This window comes from Entelurus aequoreus, linkage group LG02 (genome assembly GCF_033978785.1).
Source record: "Entelurus aequoreus isolate RoL-2023_Sb linkage group LG02, RoL_Eaeq_v1.1, whole genome shotgun sequence".
In the NCBI taxonomy this organism is placed as follows: Eukaryota; Metazoa; Chordata; class Actinopteri; order Syngnathiformes; family Syngnathidae; genus Entelurus; species Entelurus aequoreus.
This window is the reverse complement of record NC_084732.1, coordinates 66,039,647-66,058,894: the sequence shown is the minus strand read 5'-3', so window position 1 is coordinate 66,058,894 and position 19,248 is coordinate 66,039,647.

The window sequence follows — 19,248 nt, the reverse complement described above, 5'->3', positions numbered from 1 at the left end:
ACATATCTCTGCGACCTCCTTCAGCCTTACTGCCCCACCCGATCCCTAAGATCAGCCGATCAGCTGCTACTGACGGTCCCGGACACAAGGCTGAAGCTTAGAGGTGACAGAGCTTTCGCTGCTGCTGCTCCCAAGCTCTGGAACGACCTACCTCTGAGTGTTAGACAAGCCTCCTCTCTTCCTGTTTTTAAATCTCTCTTGAAAACATACTTTTATTCCATGGCTTTTAACACTGAGTGATATCCATCCTGCAATGGCGCCCCATAATACACCTGCTGTGAACCTGTTTTTATGTTTTTATATTTTATTTATTTATTTTTTATCGTGTTCTGTTTGTGTTGTGTTGTGTTTGCTCGGTTCTCGTATTATCTTTTAACCTGCCCATTGTACAGCACTTTGGCTACCCCTGTGGTAAATTTTAAATGTGCTTTATAAATAAAGTTGATTTGATTTGATTTGATCTACCCTTTGTATCCCTGAGCTAAGCTTTGCCTTATGTTTTTCTTGTCAGCTATTCCGTTAGCTCCCCGTTGTATAGGCATGCTTGCTTTGTTTTGTTTGTTCCTGCCTGACTTATGAGAATAAATCACTGTCTTACCTGCACCTTTGCCTACGGAGTTCCTGCTGCATCTTGAAAGAACATCACCATCGACCACTGCGTTACACAATGGATGTCCGCCAACTTCCTGCATCTTAACGCTAAAAAAAAACAAATGTTGATTATGGGTCCTGCTAGACACAGGCACTTGTTAAAGGATACCACATTAAAATTTGATAACAAAACTATCATACTGTCATGACGGGGGGGTCGCAGCTTGCTGCAAAGTTTGTTCTCCCGGGATACAAACAGACTTTTCCGGATAAGGGTAGCAGGTAGGAACATATTTATTAATCTAACTACAAAATAACAGGCAAAAACTCTCTTAACTGTGGAATGAAATAAACAAGACTTACGTAGAGGGTTGCGTGACAGTAGCGTGAAGCAAACAACTAGCATAAACTATAGCATAGCGAGAAACAAACAATTAATATAACTATGGCATGGAACAACTAACATGAACTATAGCATAGAACAACATGAAACTGTGGCATGAAACCAATAACTAGCATAACTACAGAATCAGACCTGAAACGAGCAATGACGCCAGGACGACTGACTGGCAAAGGTGGGCTTAAATCATGTCTCTTGATTGGAAACGTGCGTGTCCCGAACACCAGAGGCAGGTGAAAATCATAAGTCTCCATGGTAACTAAAACAAACAAGGGTGCACACAAAAACAGGAACTATGGAGTCTAAAACTAACAGAACATAACCAAAACATGATCCGGATCATGACACATACAAAGTGACTTGGTGAAGAATCTTGGTACTGTTTTCGAACCAACTTTCTCATTTGAGCTGCACATTAAGAACCTGATTTACTGGGAGGAGAAAATTCAAATACAGTCCACGCAGCCTCATTTACTAAAACTACAAAGTGATAGCGTCTGCATTTAGCGTGTCTGAAAGCCAGCCAGCCAGCCGCTATGCACAGATGACTGTTGTCAGTCAGTACGTGTGCATGCACTAAAGTAGTCAGATTTCTCAAATAGTTCGGCTCTAATTAAGCATGCTACAACCCATGGAAACACCTTAACCTGATCGAGTTCGGTTTTTGAAAAGTCGGACTAACACACCTGGATTATGCGATTGAAAACCAGATCTCTGGAGTGGGTGGGTGCCTCCAGGACCCTTCGTATGCACCAGTCTCAACACACAGGGTATAACTCGGAAGCATATACAACAACTGGAATGAACTCAAATGAAGAGGAGACTTTATTTGCTTCACAAATTAAAATAAAGAACAATTTCGAAGTGCGTCGATGGGAGAAAAAAAGAAACAGAGATTTATTTTGGAAGTTAACTAAGGAAATGGAGAATGCCGGTGTAATTCGGACTTCGGGAAAAAATATGAATTAAGCAGAATGAGAATGAAGCAGGTATGTTACAAGGCAGAAAATAAAGCCTACACAAACCTCTTCACACTGCTTTTGTGCACTCCAAACTGATTAACAATTTCTGCTTATTTGGAACATGCATACGATACAATGTAATGCATCACATATTTCCAGTTGTTTCATTACAGCACATCCGAAAAGGAGTAGGAAGAAGCAGAGTTTATTTAATCCTACCCCTTTTCATTCCATAGTGATTTAATCCCATTTCCTTGTTCTCTGTAACATAACAGTGAATAAATAAATAATATACCATAGTAATTAAACAAATTTTAAAGACATTAATAATCTTTATGTCAAAAGAAAAAGAAAAAAAAGGGTTCAAGATGTTCATCATAATTCTTGTTCTGTGTACTTTGTGAACTCTTGTAGTTTGAACAGTCTCTTAAACTGAATCATATTGGTGCTTTGTTTGATTTCCTTGGTTAATCAGTTCCATAATTTAATTCCACATACTGATATGCTAAAGGTTTTAAGTGTTGTACGAGCATACAAATGTTTTACATTTGATTTTCCTCTCAGGTTATAATTCTCCTCTTTTGTTGAGAAGAATTGTTTTACATTCTTGGGTAGCAGGTTATAGTTTGCTTTGTGCATCATTTTAGCTGTTTGCAAATGCACCAAGTCGTTGAATTTCAATATTTTTGATTCAATAAATAAAGGTTTTGTATGTTCTATATATCCAACATTATGTATTATTCTAATTATAATATACAATAACTCTGTATTCCACACAACTGGCAAGATAAATAAATAAATAAATGATAAATGGGTTATACTTGTATAGCGCTTTTCTACCTTCAAGGTACTCAAAGCGCTTTGACAGTATTTCCACATTCACCCATTCACACACACATTCACACACTGATGGCAGGAGCTGCCATGCAAGGCGCTAACCAGCAGCCATCAGGAGCAAGGGTGAAGTGTCTTGCCCAAGGACACAACGGACGTGACTAGGATGGTAGAAGGTGGGGATTGAACCCCAGTAACCAGCAACACTCCGATTGCTGGCACAGCCACTCTACCAACTTCGCCACGCCGTCCCTAAGATAGTCCACTTCGCCACGCCATCCCTAAGATAGTCCAGAACAATAGCAACTTTCATCTGGAACAGTACTTCGGATTTAAAACTCCTTCCATCAATCCACAGAGCCTTTATGAATGAACATTTGAAAGTTTTGTTTCCATGATTCTCCATCCAAAATTCCTTCGAAACAACTTTCTGCCGGCGGTCTTTCTTTTCTTCTGACCTGCATCTGCTCCGATACATTCTTAGTAGTATTGTGATGTTCGTAGCGCAATCTAAGATCCTTTCTTGATGCTCTCTGCTATTTAACATCAGCATAGCCATTAGAGACATAATATTTGTAATCTGTGTCAATATTACAGCGGACATCATGTACAACAGAGTTAGGCTGTTTACTCGTAATGAAAAAGCTTCACGTTATGGACACTTGGACCTGCTCAGTGGCCTTGTGGTTAGAGTGTCCGCCCTGAGATCGGTAGGTCGTGAGTTCAAACCCAGGCCGAGTCATACCAAAGATTATAGAAATGGGACTCATTACCTCCCTGCTTGGCACTCAGCATCAAGGGTTGGAATTGGGGGTTAAATCACCAAAAATGATTCCCGAGCGCGGCCACCGCTGCTGCTCACTGCTCCCCTCACCTCCCAGGGGGTGGAACAAGGGGATGGGTCAAATGCAGATGTTAATTTCACCACACCTAGTGTGTGTGTGACTATCATTGGTACTTTAACTTGTGAGTTTGAAAATTCAAAAAAATCTAACTATTTGAGAAATAAAACTAATTTAGTGCATAAAACAAAGTGACTGTGGCGAGAAGACGGCATAGATAGATTGACGGACGACGGAGATTAAAAAAAATCGTCTGTGCACATGTCAACATTTTCGGATTATCAGAAACAAAAATAATAGAGATAAATCGTCTTTCCGGTAAAAAATGTTGAGTTAATTTGTGAATTAAGGGCTGATTTGTAACTAATTACCAAAAGGAGACATTCTTTATCTCCTTTGGAAAAAGTTCTTGCAACACTGCATTTTCTTGCATCTGGAACTTTCCAGCATACAGTCACAATTGGCGCCAGCATCTCCCAGAATACGTTGTCTGCTGTGCTGTCTAATGTGTTAGATGCTATGTCACACATGATGGGAGAGCATATCCAGTTCCCACGTACTCGAGGCTAAGTTCATGACACAAAACGTGTTTTTTATGCGGTTGCTAGCTTCCCAAAAACATAGATTACAACGTGTTCCCCCTTTTGATAGAGAACACGTGCATGGAAATAGCAAGCACACACATTATTTGAAGGTTCAAGTTGTGAGAGACTCAAAAGGGGTTAATAATAAACATTTTGGCAAAATACCCAACACGTACGGAAACAGTGTGCTTTTTTTTTTTAAGTTGAAAGATGGTGAATATGGAGATACCTGGCTTTTGGGTAGATTGATTAAAGCATGAGTAAAATCCAATTTCATAATGAAAAATATGTGATATTGTTTATAACGTGACCCTTAATCTAATGACCCTGGTACTCAATCCTACCACTAGGGCAGATCGTTGCTATAATGCTGCTCACATTCGGACAAGAAACCATGACACTGCAACCGCCATCTGTTGCCAGGGCATTGACGGCCATTGTCCACCCCGACACCACACTGCAATGTTTGGGTTCAAGAAGTCATATCCCCCGATTCCAAAAATCTGCTCTTCCAAGAACGACAGCTGAAAATGCTGCTCAATTGGGCAGAGCGGCATCTCTTCTGCTGGTCCCCCGCCTGTTTTATTTGCAGAGGTTTTGTTCATCAATCAATCAATCAAAGTTGACTTACATAGCACTTAATCACAAATGTCTCAAAGGGCTGCACAAGCCACAATGACATCCTCGTCTCAGATCCTACTTTTCCACCTTTTTTTCTTTTCAGAATGAGAATCAGAAATACTTTATTAATCCCCGAGGGGAAATTAAAAAATTTCAGCACAATCCCATTCAAGATCAGGCAAACATTACAGGGAGACAGAACAGGATCGCTGACGGGTCTGCCAACTTCCGGCGCCCCTTACAAAAAAGGTGAGATACAGGTAAACACGTGGGGGGGTGGGGGAAGAAAAAAAAATCGGTGTAAGCCTGGGCCCCTGGAGAGGGGGTCCAGACTGAGGCCAAGGGAAAAAACAACTCATAGCCATAGCACACATCCCTCTTACATGTGTGTACGTGTACATCAAAGAACACAAAGGACGCAAAGGACATTAAAGACATTAAAAGAGCATAGCTGATGCAACCAGCCACTTCTAGATACAGCTATGAATAAAAAGTAAAGAAACATATACACTGTGGTGGCCTCTGCGGTGTTCCACGCCATCGTCTGCTGGGGTGGAGGCAGAATGGCCAAAGACCGGAGCAGACCCAACTAAGCAACCAAGAGAGCCAACTCCACTCTCAGCCGCCAACCAACTCTCGGCCTGTGTCCAGTCCACATGGACTCTGCGTTAACCTGACTCTCGCCATATCCTTGTAGTTCGCCGAGCTCCACACAAGGATCTGGGCTCGAGGGCATTGGAAACTCCTTCAAGATAGCAAAAAATAATGAACAAATCAGGATTGCCGGGCGGGATTTCGTAGATGTGACGTAGCGCCGAAGCGACTGTTTGATTCAAACAACAATGGCGGCACGCAGCGAGGAGTCGTGTGCTGACATTGATCCTGCTATTGCAACTGTTTTGTCGAATCTATCGAATATTAATTATTTAAAAGATGAACAGTGAACGTTTCGCTCTGTTGTTATCCAATATGTCGGCTCTTCCGTTTTGGATTTCCCAGCGTCGCTCTCATCAGCCTCACGGGTTGATTTCAATGTGAGTGGTTGAAGTAGCATGTCATTCAACATAACGGACAAGTGGTTTATCCAATCACATACAATGATTTTTTTACAAGGCCCCGCCTTCTGAAGCACATCTCCTATTGAGGAGTCCCAGATCCTTGTGTGGAGCTCAGCGAACTACAAGGATCTGGCTAGAGTCATGTTAACTCTGCGTAGCTCTTTCCATCTTTTCTAATGTCTTCTACAGATGTCCTTGTTTTGCTTACATAATTTTGAAAATTGTGTCCCATATCGCCTTTCCTCCAGCAGCACTGAGATTTATCTGCTGAAGTTGATCCATATATATAAATGTGCATGTTCCAACATGCACATATTTCGCCCAAACATTCCATCATTGCAGCCGGTCGGACAGCCAACTTGTCATTTAAATAGGGCGGTGTGCACTACGTCTGCAACTCTTTTTAATTGAACATGCAGCCCTAATTTTCTTTTTTATTTGTTCTGTTCAGCTACTCAGTCAAATCATATTGTTGACGTAGATAGATAGATATGCCCATATCTGCTGTACATATTTACTTTACAAACGAGAAGTGTGGAATACTGTTGCCTATTATTGCCTTATTTGTATTTGACTTTATTAAATGGATTCATATTAATGTTTGGCGCAGTCAGACCGGAGCAAGGGCGGTTAGAAAGAAGAAAAAAAGGAAGAAATTGCGGGGACACGAAGGTGATAAAACAGAAAGACTACAGCAAGAAAGAAAAACAACAACAACTGAACAATATCAGCAAATTTGATATGTACAAATATGATATGAAAAATGATAGCAAAGAACCAGTTGGTGAAGTAGATATTAATAACACAGAAATGACAATGAACATTATTGCACTACAAATGGAACAAGAAAAACACCAGTGGAAATTGGAAACTATTGATAATGAATAATAACAAAAATGACCTAAATTATCAACATTACAGTTGTTTCAAATGCAGCAATGCATTTATGTAATGAAAACTTGAATTATAAAATTACAAAAGCAGATCAATGGAGGAAAAGAAAGAGACACAAGCTATATTAACCTTGTAGATGGTTATAATAAAAAATAGGTGAGGCTTCATCAGTGTGCCGTATATATACATATATTTACTAAATGTGAGTATGAATGTTGTTTGTCTATCTGTGTTGGCCCTGCGATGAGCCTGCGATGAGGTGGCGACTTTTCCAGGGTGTACCCCGCCTTCCACTAGAGTGCAACTGGGATAGGCTCCAGCAACCCCGCGACCCGAGAGGGACAAGCGGTAGAAAATGTATGTATGTATGTATGTATATATATTAAACCAACTAAATCCAGGTCGATGGTTCTGAAGAAGGGAAAACTGGCAGACAAGTTCCGCTTCTTCGTGGATGGCACAGCAATCCCATCTATCACCGAGAAACCGGTCAAGAGCCTGGGCAAGGTTTTCGACTGTAGTCTCAGGGATACTGCAGCGATCCAAACGACCATCAAAGAACTGGAGACTTGGTTATCAGCTGTAGACAAGTCTGGCTTACCTGGCCGGTTTAAGGCGTGGATTTACCAGCATGGCGTCTTACCCCGGATACTCTGGCCTCTGTTGTTGTATGAGGCTCCTCTGTCAACAGTGGAGACTCTGGAGAGGAAGATCAGCAGCTACCTCCGCCGATGGATGGGCTTTCCACGCAGCCTGTGCAGCACAGCACTGTATGGGAAGACCAACAAGGTCCAGCTCCCCTTTAGTAGCCTGGACGAGGAGTTCAGGGTCTCTCGCACTCGAGAGGCTTTGCTCTATCGTGACTCCAAGGACTCTAAAGTGGCATCAGAGAGGCATCGTGGTGCGAACTGGCAGGAAGTGGAGGGCTCAGGAAAGCCTGGAGGTTGCTGAGTCTCGGCTGAGACATAGGGCCCTAGTGGGCACGGTGGCAACAGGCCGTAAGGAGGTGCGTGCAGAGGTTGAGGAGGAACGAACCAGCAGGATGGTGGGTATGCAGCAGCAGGGAGCATGGACAAGGTGGGAGGGTGCACTGGAGAGGAGGGTGACCTGCTGAACCCTGATATATATATATATATATATATATATATATATATATATATATATATATATATATATATATATACATATATATATATATATATATATATATATATATACATATATATATATATATATATATATATATATATATATATATATATATATATATATATATATATATATATATATATATACACTACCGTTCAAAAGTTTGGGGTCACCCAAACAATTTTGTGGAATAGCCTTCATTTCTAAGAACAAGAATAAACTGTCGAGTTTCAGATGAAAGTTCTCTTTTTCTGGCCATTTTGAGCGTTTAATTGACCCCACAAATGTGATGCTCCAGAAACTCAATCTGCTCAAAGGAAGGTCAGTTGTGTAGCTTCTGTAACGAGCTATACTGTTTTCAGATGTGTGAACATGATTGCACAAGGGTTTTCTAATCATCAATTAGCCTTCTGAGCCAATGAGCAAACCCATTGTACCATTAGAACACTGGAGTGATAGTTTCTGGAAATGGGCCTCTATACACCTATGTAGATATTGCACCAAAAACCAGACATTTGCAGCTAGAATAGTCATTTACCACATTAGCAATGTATACAGTGTATTTCTTTAAAGTTAAGACTAGTTTAAAGTTATCTTCATTGAAAAGTACAGTGCTTTTCCTTCAAAAATAAGGACATTTCAATGTGACCCCAAACTTTTGAACGGTAGTATATATATATATATATATATATATATATATATATATATATATATATATATATATATATATATATATATATATATATATATATATATATGTCTTAATTACATTATCCAAAAAAATAAAATAAATAGTGCTCGATACCGTGGTAGAGCGTAATATGTATGTGTGGAAAAGAATCACAAGACTATTTCATCTCTACAGGCCTGTATGTATGTATATATATATATATATATATATATATATATATATATATACACCGTATATATATACATATAAAACAATATTACATGTTTACACACACACATATGTAAACAAACAAATCCATACACAAGCCGGCGGAGCAGCGATCCAGCCCAGGAACCCACCGTCCACCGAGAACTAGCCCATCCATTCCCCCCACCCACAGGTCAACCCCCAACAAGCCCGCACCCAGATGGCAGCGCGACATCGGGCGCGAAGGACGGCGCAGCAGAGTGCGAGGGCAGGCCCGAGTAGACACCCGACAAGTCAACCAACACGACAACAGACGAAAACAAAGCCGGCAAGTCTGCCAGCCCCAACAACCACGCGCCGCACACAAACCACAACAGCGGCCACCCGCTCACACCGAATCCAGCAGCCATGGGCGCATACACCACAAACAAACGACAGCAAAAACAACAGCTGCAAAACTCCCAACAACCAGAACCACCCGATCAAATCAAAATGAAAACGAAAATCCGAGACTGACAACCACATGCCGACAAGACCATGGAGACCAGCCAGCGCCAGACCACCAGTCAGTTCCATCGCCAACACGCAAACAAGAGACATCAACACCACACCCCAATCAAAGCATGCATAAACACACCACTGCCCAAACACCCGAGCCACAACACCCATACCAAATAAGAAGGGTGCGCAGCCCCCGCACCAAGCCACCGACAAAAACTCCATAGCGCAAAGCCGGATCAGACAAACACGGACCCTGCCCAACGGAAGCAAAACTCGCATGACCCTGTATAAACCGGAAGCGAAAAAACTGACCACACAAACCACATCCATGAAAACATACAGCTTGAATAAATCACACGCAACACGCTGTTTTATAGATTGCATATAATTACCGCCTGGTGTTTGGCTTTTAGTAAATCAGACACTAAGAGTGTTACTAAAATAGCCTTTTTCATGTCTGTAATATCGCTAAAATCCGTCCCATTTTGTCCTTCAGTGACACTGAGATCATTATCTATGTGTTCGCTACAGCTTGTCTTAATTACTGTGATGTATTATTTTCAGGGCTCCCCGTGATCAGCAATAAAAGATTACAGTTGGTTCAAAATGCGGCTGCTAAACTTCTGACTCGGACAAGTTCGATCATATTAGGCTTATACTGGCCCACCTGCACTGGCTCCACATGCTGATTGTAGTGTACCCTGTGTTGCATCCAGAGACCTACGTTCTATTAGTGATTCCCAGAGCTCAAAAACAGTCCGGAGACTCTAGAACTTGTTCTATTCGGGCTCTCCAGTACTCTGGAATACCTGTCGGCAATAGTTAGAGATGCCACCCCGGTAGATGCATTTAAGTTTAACCTTAAAACTCATATACATACTCTAGCTTTGAAATAGACTCTGTTTTAGACCATTTGACCTGCCGCTTCTCTCTTTTTTTTGCCCCCCTCACCTGCAAGGAGAGGTTAACAGATGGCCACGGATAATCCCTGGAGAGATACCAGTCTGGAGGAGGTGATCGCCGTTGTAAGTCTTGACCTAGTGCGGAACACTCTTCTTGATCTGGAGCCCTCCTACAACTCTCTGCTTGCCCCCAATGGACTGGACTCTCACATTATCATGACTGCTGTCATTGTGGTTTGTGCAACCCTTTGAGGCCCCTTGTTACGGGCGGTGGAAATGAAGACAGGTCTAAGGTATGGTGTGAGTATGTGTGGTGTTTAGCTGAGTGTTACCAGGAGTTGTTGAAGGTGCGTGTTGAGGAAGGTGCGGAAGTCCAGAAGGAGCAAGGCAGGTTCGGAGGTACGTGGGCAAGCAAGAGGTCAAGGGCAGGTTCGGAGGTCCGTGGGCAAGCAAGAGGTCAAGGGCAGGAGCGAGGCGTCAGAGTCCGTGTCCAGGGGAGAAGTCGAGATCCAGGAAGGCAGCAAGAGGAGGGAATCCGAGGAGACGAGGCACACAGCTCGAATCCAGGGAACGAAGAGGAGCAGCAGGATGACGACACAGGACACAAATTGATGAGCATGGAGGGGAAACACAGAGAGCAAGGAAGCACATAGGCGAGGAGAGCTAGAGACGTGCAGGGGTTACTGTACGACAAGTAGCTACGTTCTGGCACTGGAACGCAGGATCCGCTGGCTTATGAAGGACGTGTAGCTCTCATCAGCGGCAGATGTGTATATTGCTGATAGTGTGCAGGCCGCAACAGGAGAGGAAAGTTTGTGGGCGTGTCCAGAGGCGCACTCAGAGGAGCGCAAAGCAGACTGTGTGGCGGCAGGGGTTTGAGCCGTAACACATCTCCGATTAAGGGCTATACAAATGAACTTTGATTAATGATTGATTGAGTTTACTGAGTTAATGTTACCGATCAAATTGAATGTATCACTATTTGAGTTCATTAAAGTAAATGTGTCAGTGTCAAATGGTTCAAGTATGTCAAAAAATGTGTAGAGTTTGAGTTTTAGACTTTGTTTTTGAATATTACACATTTTTTGGTCAATTTTCTGTTCTCTCACGGACTAAAAACAATGTTATGTTTTCTTCTTCCCAGGGGTCAATACAGAAAATAATTGATAAGCACTGCTTTAAAGTACTCTTTTTGAGTACAATGTGTGGCTACTCCACCAACCTTCGGGCAGGGGCACCGAAAAGGGGGGGTAAAGGAGACGGATTCTAGGGGCCCATGATGGAGGGGGGCCCAGAGAGGCCCCTAATGATGATGAAATTATAATACAGGGGGCCCTGTAAAGATTTTTTTCATGGGGCCCAAAATCCCTAGCGGCGCCCCTGTCTTCGGGTATGAATAAAAGCAGAATGAAGGCATAATCTGTAATACGTCAACATTCATTCTTACTTGTGGCATTTTTTTGTTAAAAAAAAGGTGTGATCAAAGCACGGTGCTGTGGAATAACATTGATGGAGAATTTTCAATAAGCCAAATAGTAAAAATCAAAACACCTCATCTGCATATAGCAGAAGGTGTGAAAATGCTCAAGAACAAGCCCGGCTCATCCAGCACCGCTTCTGACACATGCGTCATTCAGTATTTAGTGGCTATTTTACTAATTCATGTGGTAAGGTATCGGTTTTTATTGAACACTTTGGGAAAATACAGAAATAAAAAAACAAACAGTGTTATTTTATACAGTACATTAGTGGACTTTCAGGGGAGTACAAACTTATACACCTCTTATATACATTTTGAACATCAAAGATGCGAAAATCACTCCAGTGTAGTTTGCCAATTTACTGTACGCCAGTGGTTCTCAAACTTTTTTCACCAAGTACCACCTTAGAAAACACTTCCACCATCATGACCGACATTGAAATACAGTAGCGTAGTAAGCATAAGTATTCATTAAAAACAAGACAGATTTTATTTAACAAGTATATTTGATATATTTGGCCACTGTAACATTACACACAGTGTAAACATTAATACTGTGTTTGAATATAGGAAAATAACAGTTTCAGAATTACTGCTGTACACTAAGCCATCTGAAGAAAACATCTTAGATTTTGCAAGGTGCAAATAATATGATGATGAATTTATTTTATTTTTACATTACGCAGAGGGCCAATAAAAATGGCCGTAAATGGCCCGCAGGCCGTTGATTGGACACACCTTGTCCACGGATATCACACTTAGCTTACGTTTCAGAGCACTAGTAAGTCTGAAATGTGGGATGTTTTGTGAAGTCAAAAGAATGAAAACCGACTTCCCCGAGATGCAGTCAGACAACAGTGGCAGTGAAAAAAAACCTACTATTATTCATTGGATTATGTTAGGTATCAAAGAAATGTGTTTAAAATGACATCATTTAATTTTTGTTTCTGGGCATCTTTATTTTGAAAGAATCCCCACTTGTGTCACACAAGCGCACTTTACTGAGTTTTTTTAAGTGTTTACCTTAATATCAAACATTGAAGGCTTAACGTTTATTTGTTTATTTTAACGTACTTTATAAAAGACATTGGGCCCCAAATCCCCCAAAAACCTCTCCCACTGATATGATCAACTTTGACGTTGGTTTTTCGACGTCCCAGTCAGCCTTTTCACCTGGCCGGATTCCTGCCTTCCTTTCCCGCCGCCTGGCTCCTCTCCGTCTCCGGCGCCGCGGTAAACGTGGCAGCCAGCTGGTGAAAGTTAGGGCACTCCTGGCCCGGCTTCCCGTGGCTTCCCGAAGGAGGAATGGTACGGTATCCGGTCTCCTCCTGCATCCACGCTCGCTGGATCCCATCGGTTCCAGGCTTGTTCCTATCGTTGGTTTGGAGGAAGAGGCTAGCCGCCGTCGCTCCTGCTGTCCCCGCCCCCGGAGGCACGGGGTGAATTCCCGCCACCTGCGGGCTCTGTGTCGCGCCCCACCCGGATTAGCTGCGGCCTTGGACGTGCTGGCCCCCGCCAGGTTCGGTCTTGTGAACGCAAGATCTTTGACAAACAAAACGTTTATCCTGAAGGATTTCTTCACTTCCCGCGGACTGGACTTCCTCTGTGTGACGGAGACATGGTTGAGAGCCGGTGACTCCGCCCCTCTTAATGAACTTCTGCCTCCGGAGTGTTCCTACTTTAATTCTCCGCAGTCGTCCGGTCGAAAAGGAGGGGGATTAGCAGTCGTTTTTAAAAATGACTTTAAATGCCGTCAGATCCGCCTGCAATCCTCCTTTTCAAGCTTCGAACTGTGCATGTTTGAACTGGGTCTTTCTGATGTCGTCCTGTGTGCCGTCGTCTATCGACCACCCAAGTACCACAAAGACTTTATAACTGACTTTTCTGAATTTCTGGCTGAAATCCTGCCCAAATATGATCGTGTCCTTATTGTGGGTGATTTTAATATTCACACCTGCTGTCCAGACGAGTCGCTTTCCAGGAGCTTCCTGAATGTAATTGACTCATTTAACTTTGTACAGTCTGTGTGTGGTTCCACACATGAACACGGGCATACACTCGATTTAGTGCTCTCGTATGGTTTGTGTGTTTTTAATTTGGACATTTGCGACGCTGTGTTCTCTGATTATATGCCGATACTGTTTGATATTCCCACTCAGTGTCCGGTTAAATTGTGTGCTCCGCTTTAACGCTCTCGCATGTTTAATTCTTTGTCTCCTGCTCTGTTCTCCTCAATTTTTTCGACTCTTTGTGATGATAATTCTGCAGCCTCTGTATGTCTGAATACTGAAGAGTTGGTTTCTGGGTTCAACTCTATTTGTTTACAAACACTGGACACGATCGCTCCTTTCAAGTGCCGCCGCTCTAAAGCCACGCCTCAGCCCTGGTTGAATAACGTCACCCGTGCTGCCAGGCGCAAGTGTAGGATAGCGGAGAGAAAATGGAAAAAAGACAGGCTGCATGTGTCCTTTGCCATTTTTAAAGAAAGCCTGTTTTCCTTTCAGATGACTATAAAAACAGAGATGAATATATATCTATCTCAGATGATATCTTCTAACTGTAACAACCCCAGAGTTCTGTTCAAAACTATTAACACTGTCATTGATGCTCCCAAATCTGTTGGTTTTGATGCTTCTTTTGAATTCTGTGAAAATTGTCTCCATTTTTTCACTGACAAAATTGTATCAACTAGAGCCAGTTTATCTCAGCCTTCATATGACCCTTCTGTTCCTCTCCATTTCTCTTCTGTTTTCCATCAGTTTGAGCCGGTGTCCTTTTCTTTTTTAAATGACACAGTTAGTCATATGAAGCCCTCTGGTTCTCCTGCAGAATCCCTCCCACCTCGCCTGTTTAAGGAGGTACTTGCTACTATTGGATCAAGTGTCCTTAACATTATCAATAGTAGCCTCTCTTCTGGAATAGTTCCAGTAGAGTTTAAACATGCAGTGGTACGACCTCTACTTAAAAAACCAAGCCTCGACCCCTCTCTCCTCTCTAACCTTAGACCTATCTCTAATCTTCAATACATTTCCAAAATATTAGAGAAGGTTGTCTACAGTCAGTTGTTGCCCTTCTTAGAGGATAATGGTATCACTGAGCTGTTCCAGTCCGGTTTTAAAGCCCTCCACAGCACAGAGTCAGCGCTTCTAAAACTTTTTAACGATATCCTCCTGTCAACTGATTCTGATAAATATGTTGTCCTGGTGCTTTTAGATCTGTCTGCTGCGTTCGACACCGTCGACCACGCCACCTTAATCACTCGTCTTGAGAACTGTGTGGGCATTAAGGGCGCCGCCCTCAACTGGTTCCGGTCGTACCTAACCGACAGGAGTTTTTGTGTAAAAATAGACAGTTTTATGTCTTCCACAGCTCCTTTACCACATGGGGTCCTCCAGGGCTCAATCTTTGCCCCAATCTTATTTGCGCTTTACCTTCTCCCCCTTGGTTCTATTTTTAGGAAGTACGGTATTGCATTTCATTTTTATGCCGATGATTGCCAGATGTATTTTCCCATGGCACAAAAGAACACGGTTCAACGTCTTATTGACTGCCTGCACGACATCAAAGCCTGGCTTTCAGCTAACTTCCTGAGCCTAAATGAAGACAAAACAGAAGTTATGTTGTTCGGTCCAAGTCGCTCTCCCTCCCCCAACGTTGACCTCGGCACTCTGACCCCGTATCTCAGCGACTGTGTCACAAACCTGGGGGTAAAGTTCGACTCAGATTTTAAATTCGAAAAACAAATCAGCAGCGTCGTTCAAAAAAGCTTTTATCAATTACGCCAAATAGCGAAAGTGAAACCGCTTCCATCAGGACATGATCTCGAGAAACTAACCCACGCCTTTATCTAGACTCGTCTTGACTACTGCAATGCCCTGTATGTAGGCATTAGCCAGGCCTCCCTCGCCCGCCCGCATCTCGTATAACATATATAATTCTAAAACTCATGTAGCAATTTTGCAAACAGCAAAGATAGCATAGTCAATGTTATTGTAATAAATATTTACCTTTAATGCCAGTCCTTCAGGCAGTTACAATTTGTGAAATAATGAGGGACAAGTGGTAGAAAACAGATGTGTACAGCTCTGGTAATGGGTACATTCGCACCCACCTGCACAAATGTACTTCAAAATGTAACAATCAAAATAAATATGACTTTTTTTGTTTGTTTACTAGGGCATGCATATATAATATGCATTAGTTTGACCATTTAAAATCAACGATAATAAAAAGGAGATGCTTGGAAATAGCATAAAAATGCCCCAAAAACTTGGAAAAACGCGATTCATAGCGTTACTTTTTGGTGAAACCATCATGAGCGTTCTGTTCAGGTATATTTCTTTTATATTTTGATAAATCATCATATTTATGTATTACTACATTTACATAGGTATTGATCAATCTTTAAGCTGTGTGTATTTGATTTCAGTTTGCTTTTGACATCTTATTTAGAATTGTAGTTGAAACTTTTACAACCTTGTGTTGCGCTCGTGATGGCGTAACCAAACTAGATTTCATTTAATGATCTTATTTTGAATATTTATTCCCTTTTTTACATTTAGTATATTTAAATATTCATTTATAAACATTGAATACATTTCAAATATCAATAAAATGCAATTGCCTTCATCTTATAGGGTAATGTTTAGTTACACCAAGTCATGAGCGTAACACTAAGCTTCATCACTTTGACTTGTAATATCTCTAATTCTGGTGGTGTTTTATGCTTTTTTCTTTTTGGAACATGTACTATACATATAATACAATAAAATCCCATATAAAATTATGTTTATAGCAATACTTTCATTTTGCCTTTGAAAGTAACACTCCAATGTCCATTAGTGGAGCTGTACACCTTTGAAAGTAACACTCCAGATAAACAGATACAAGACCTCAAGAAATGTAAATATCCTGAAGGAAAAGTCCTCGATGTGAATTTTTATGTCATTTAGCCACTTGATAGAACTGTTGGCTTACCTTTCCCAATCTCCCTCTGTAACCAAATGGCTGTTCATGCTTTGTATATTAGCTTTTATGCACCAATAGGAAAGAGGTGTCATCCTGCATTGCCTGCTTACTCTCGCTTTGCTTACTCTAAGCGGCCTCCTTTCGGCACCGAAATAACTTGACCACACAATCATGGTGAACATTATTGATCATAGGTTTTATTTGACTGATTTTAAAAGCACTTTGGACTTGAGTCTTGAATTTTCGTTATACTGTAAATGTGATTAAACCCAAATTGAACTACTTTAAATGTGTCCTGGTCTAACTCAGGCAACTTTACTTCATTCGTGTACAATGTTCTTAAGTCGAAATGTATTCATTTAAGTAACAGGCCTGAAAATAACAGGAAGGGAATTAGCGGTAGAAAATGGTTGGATGGATGGAGTTTTCAGCATCAAATACATTTATGCTAATAGCATGTTATCACAATGCATACATAAAACATAAAAAAAAAAAAGATCATTTAGTTTAACAGGACTGTGTTGAGATTTTACCCCACAAATGGTAAATGGTAAATGGGTTGTACTTGTATAGCGCTTTTCTACCTTTTTTTTTTAAGGAACTCAAAGCGCTTTGACACTATTTCCACATTCACTTATTCACACACACACATTCACACAAAGCCATAGTTGAAATATCATTGAATATTCCGAAAAATAATAAATAATGATAATGTTGCCTTTCTGTGGCTTGTGGAGGATCCACACAACCCAAAACCAGTGAAGTTGGCACGTTGTGTGAATCGTAAATAAAAACAGAATACAATGATTTGTAAACCCTTTTCAACTTATAATCAATTGAATAGACTGCAAAGACAAGATACTTAACGTTCAAACTGGTAAACTACTGCAAATATTAGCTCATTCGGAATTTGATGCCTGCAACATGTTTCAAAAAAGCTGGCACAAGTGGCAAAAAAGACAAAGAAGGTTGAGGGATGCTCATCAAACACTTATTTGGAACATCCCACAGGTGAACAAGCTAATTTGGAACAGGTGGGTGCCATGATTGGGTATAAAAGCAGCTTCCATGAAATGCTCAGTCATTCACAAACAAGGATGGGGCGAGGGTCACCATTTTGTCAACAAATGTGTGAGCAAATTGTCGAACAGTTTAAAAATAACATTTCTCAACCAGCTATTGCAAGGAATTTAGGGATTTCACCATCTACGGTCCGTAATATCATCAAAAGGTTCAGAGAATCTGGAGAAATCACCGAATGTGAGCGGGAAGGCCGAAAACCAACATTGAATGCCCATGCCCTTCGATCCCTCAGGCGGTACTGCATCAAAAATCGACATCAGTGTGTAAAGGATATCACCACATGGGCTCAGGAACACTTCAGAAAACCACTGTCAGTAACTACGGTTTGTCGCTACATCTGTAAGTGCAAGTTAAAACACTACAATGCAAAGCCAAAGCCATTTATCAACAACACCCAGAAACGCCGCCGGCTTCGCTGGGCCTGAGCTCATCTAAGATGGACTGATGCAAAGTGGAAAAGTGTTCTGTGGTCTGACGAGTCCACATTTCAAATTGTTTTTGGAAACTGTGGATGTCGTGTCCTCCGGACTAAAGAGGAAAAGAACCATCCGGATTGTTATAGTTGCAAAGTTCAAAAGCCAGTATCTGTGATGGTATGGGGGTGTATTAGTGCCCAAGACATGGGTAACTTACACATCTGTGAAGGCACCATTAATGATGAAAGGTACATACAGGTTTTGGAGCAACATATGTTGCCATCCAAGCAACGTTATCATGGACGCCCCTGCTTATTTTAGCAAGACAATGCCAAGCCACATTCTGCACGTGTTACAACAGCGTGGGTTCGTAGTAAAAGTGTGCGGGTACTAGACTGGCCTGCCAGTAGTCCAGACCTGTCTCCCATTGAAAATGTGTGCTGCATTATGAAGCCTAAAATACCACAATCCCGGACTGTTGAACAACTTAAGCTGTACATCAAGCAAGAATGGGAAAAAATTCCACCTGAAAAGCTTAAAAAATGTGTCTCCTCAGTTCCCAAACGTTTACTGAGTGTTGTTAAAAGGAAAGGCCATGTAACACAGTGGTAAAAATGCCCCTGTGCCAACTTTTTTGCAATGTGTTGCTGCCATTAAATTCTAAGTTAATGATTATTTGAAAAAAAAAAAAAAAAAAAAAGTTTCTCAGTTCGAACATTAAATATCTTGTCTTTGCAGTCTACACTGCAAAAACTGAAATCTAAGTAAGATTAAATATCTCAAATAAGGGTGATATTTGCTTATTTTCTGTTTGATAAGATAATTATTCTCAATAAGCAGATTTTATGTTAGTGTTTTACTTGTTTTAAGGGTTTTGGTCCTAAATGATCTCAGTAAGATATTACAGCTTGTTGCTGAGATTTGATGACCTATATTGAGTAAAACATGCTTGAAACTAGAATATCAACTGTTGCAAAGCTGTGTCGTCAACACTCACAAGTATAAAACTACTTTTTTAAGTAATCATTTATTATTTCAAGCATGAAAAAAATAAAATCATGACTTTGGCACAATTGTGTCTCATAT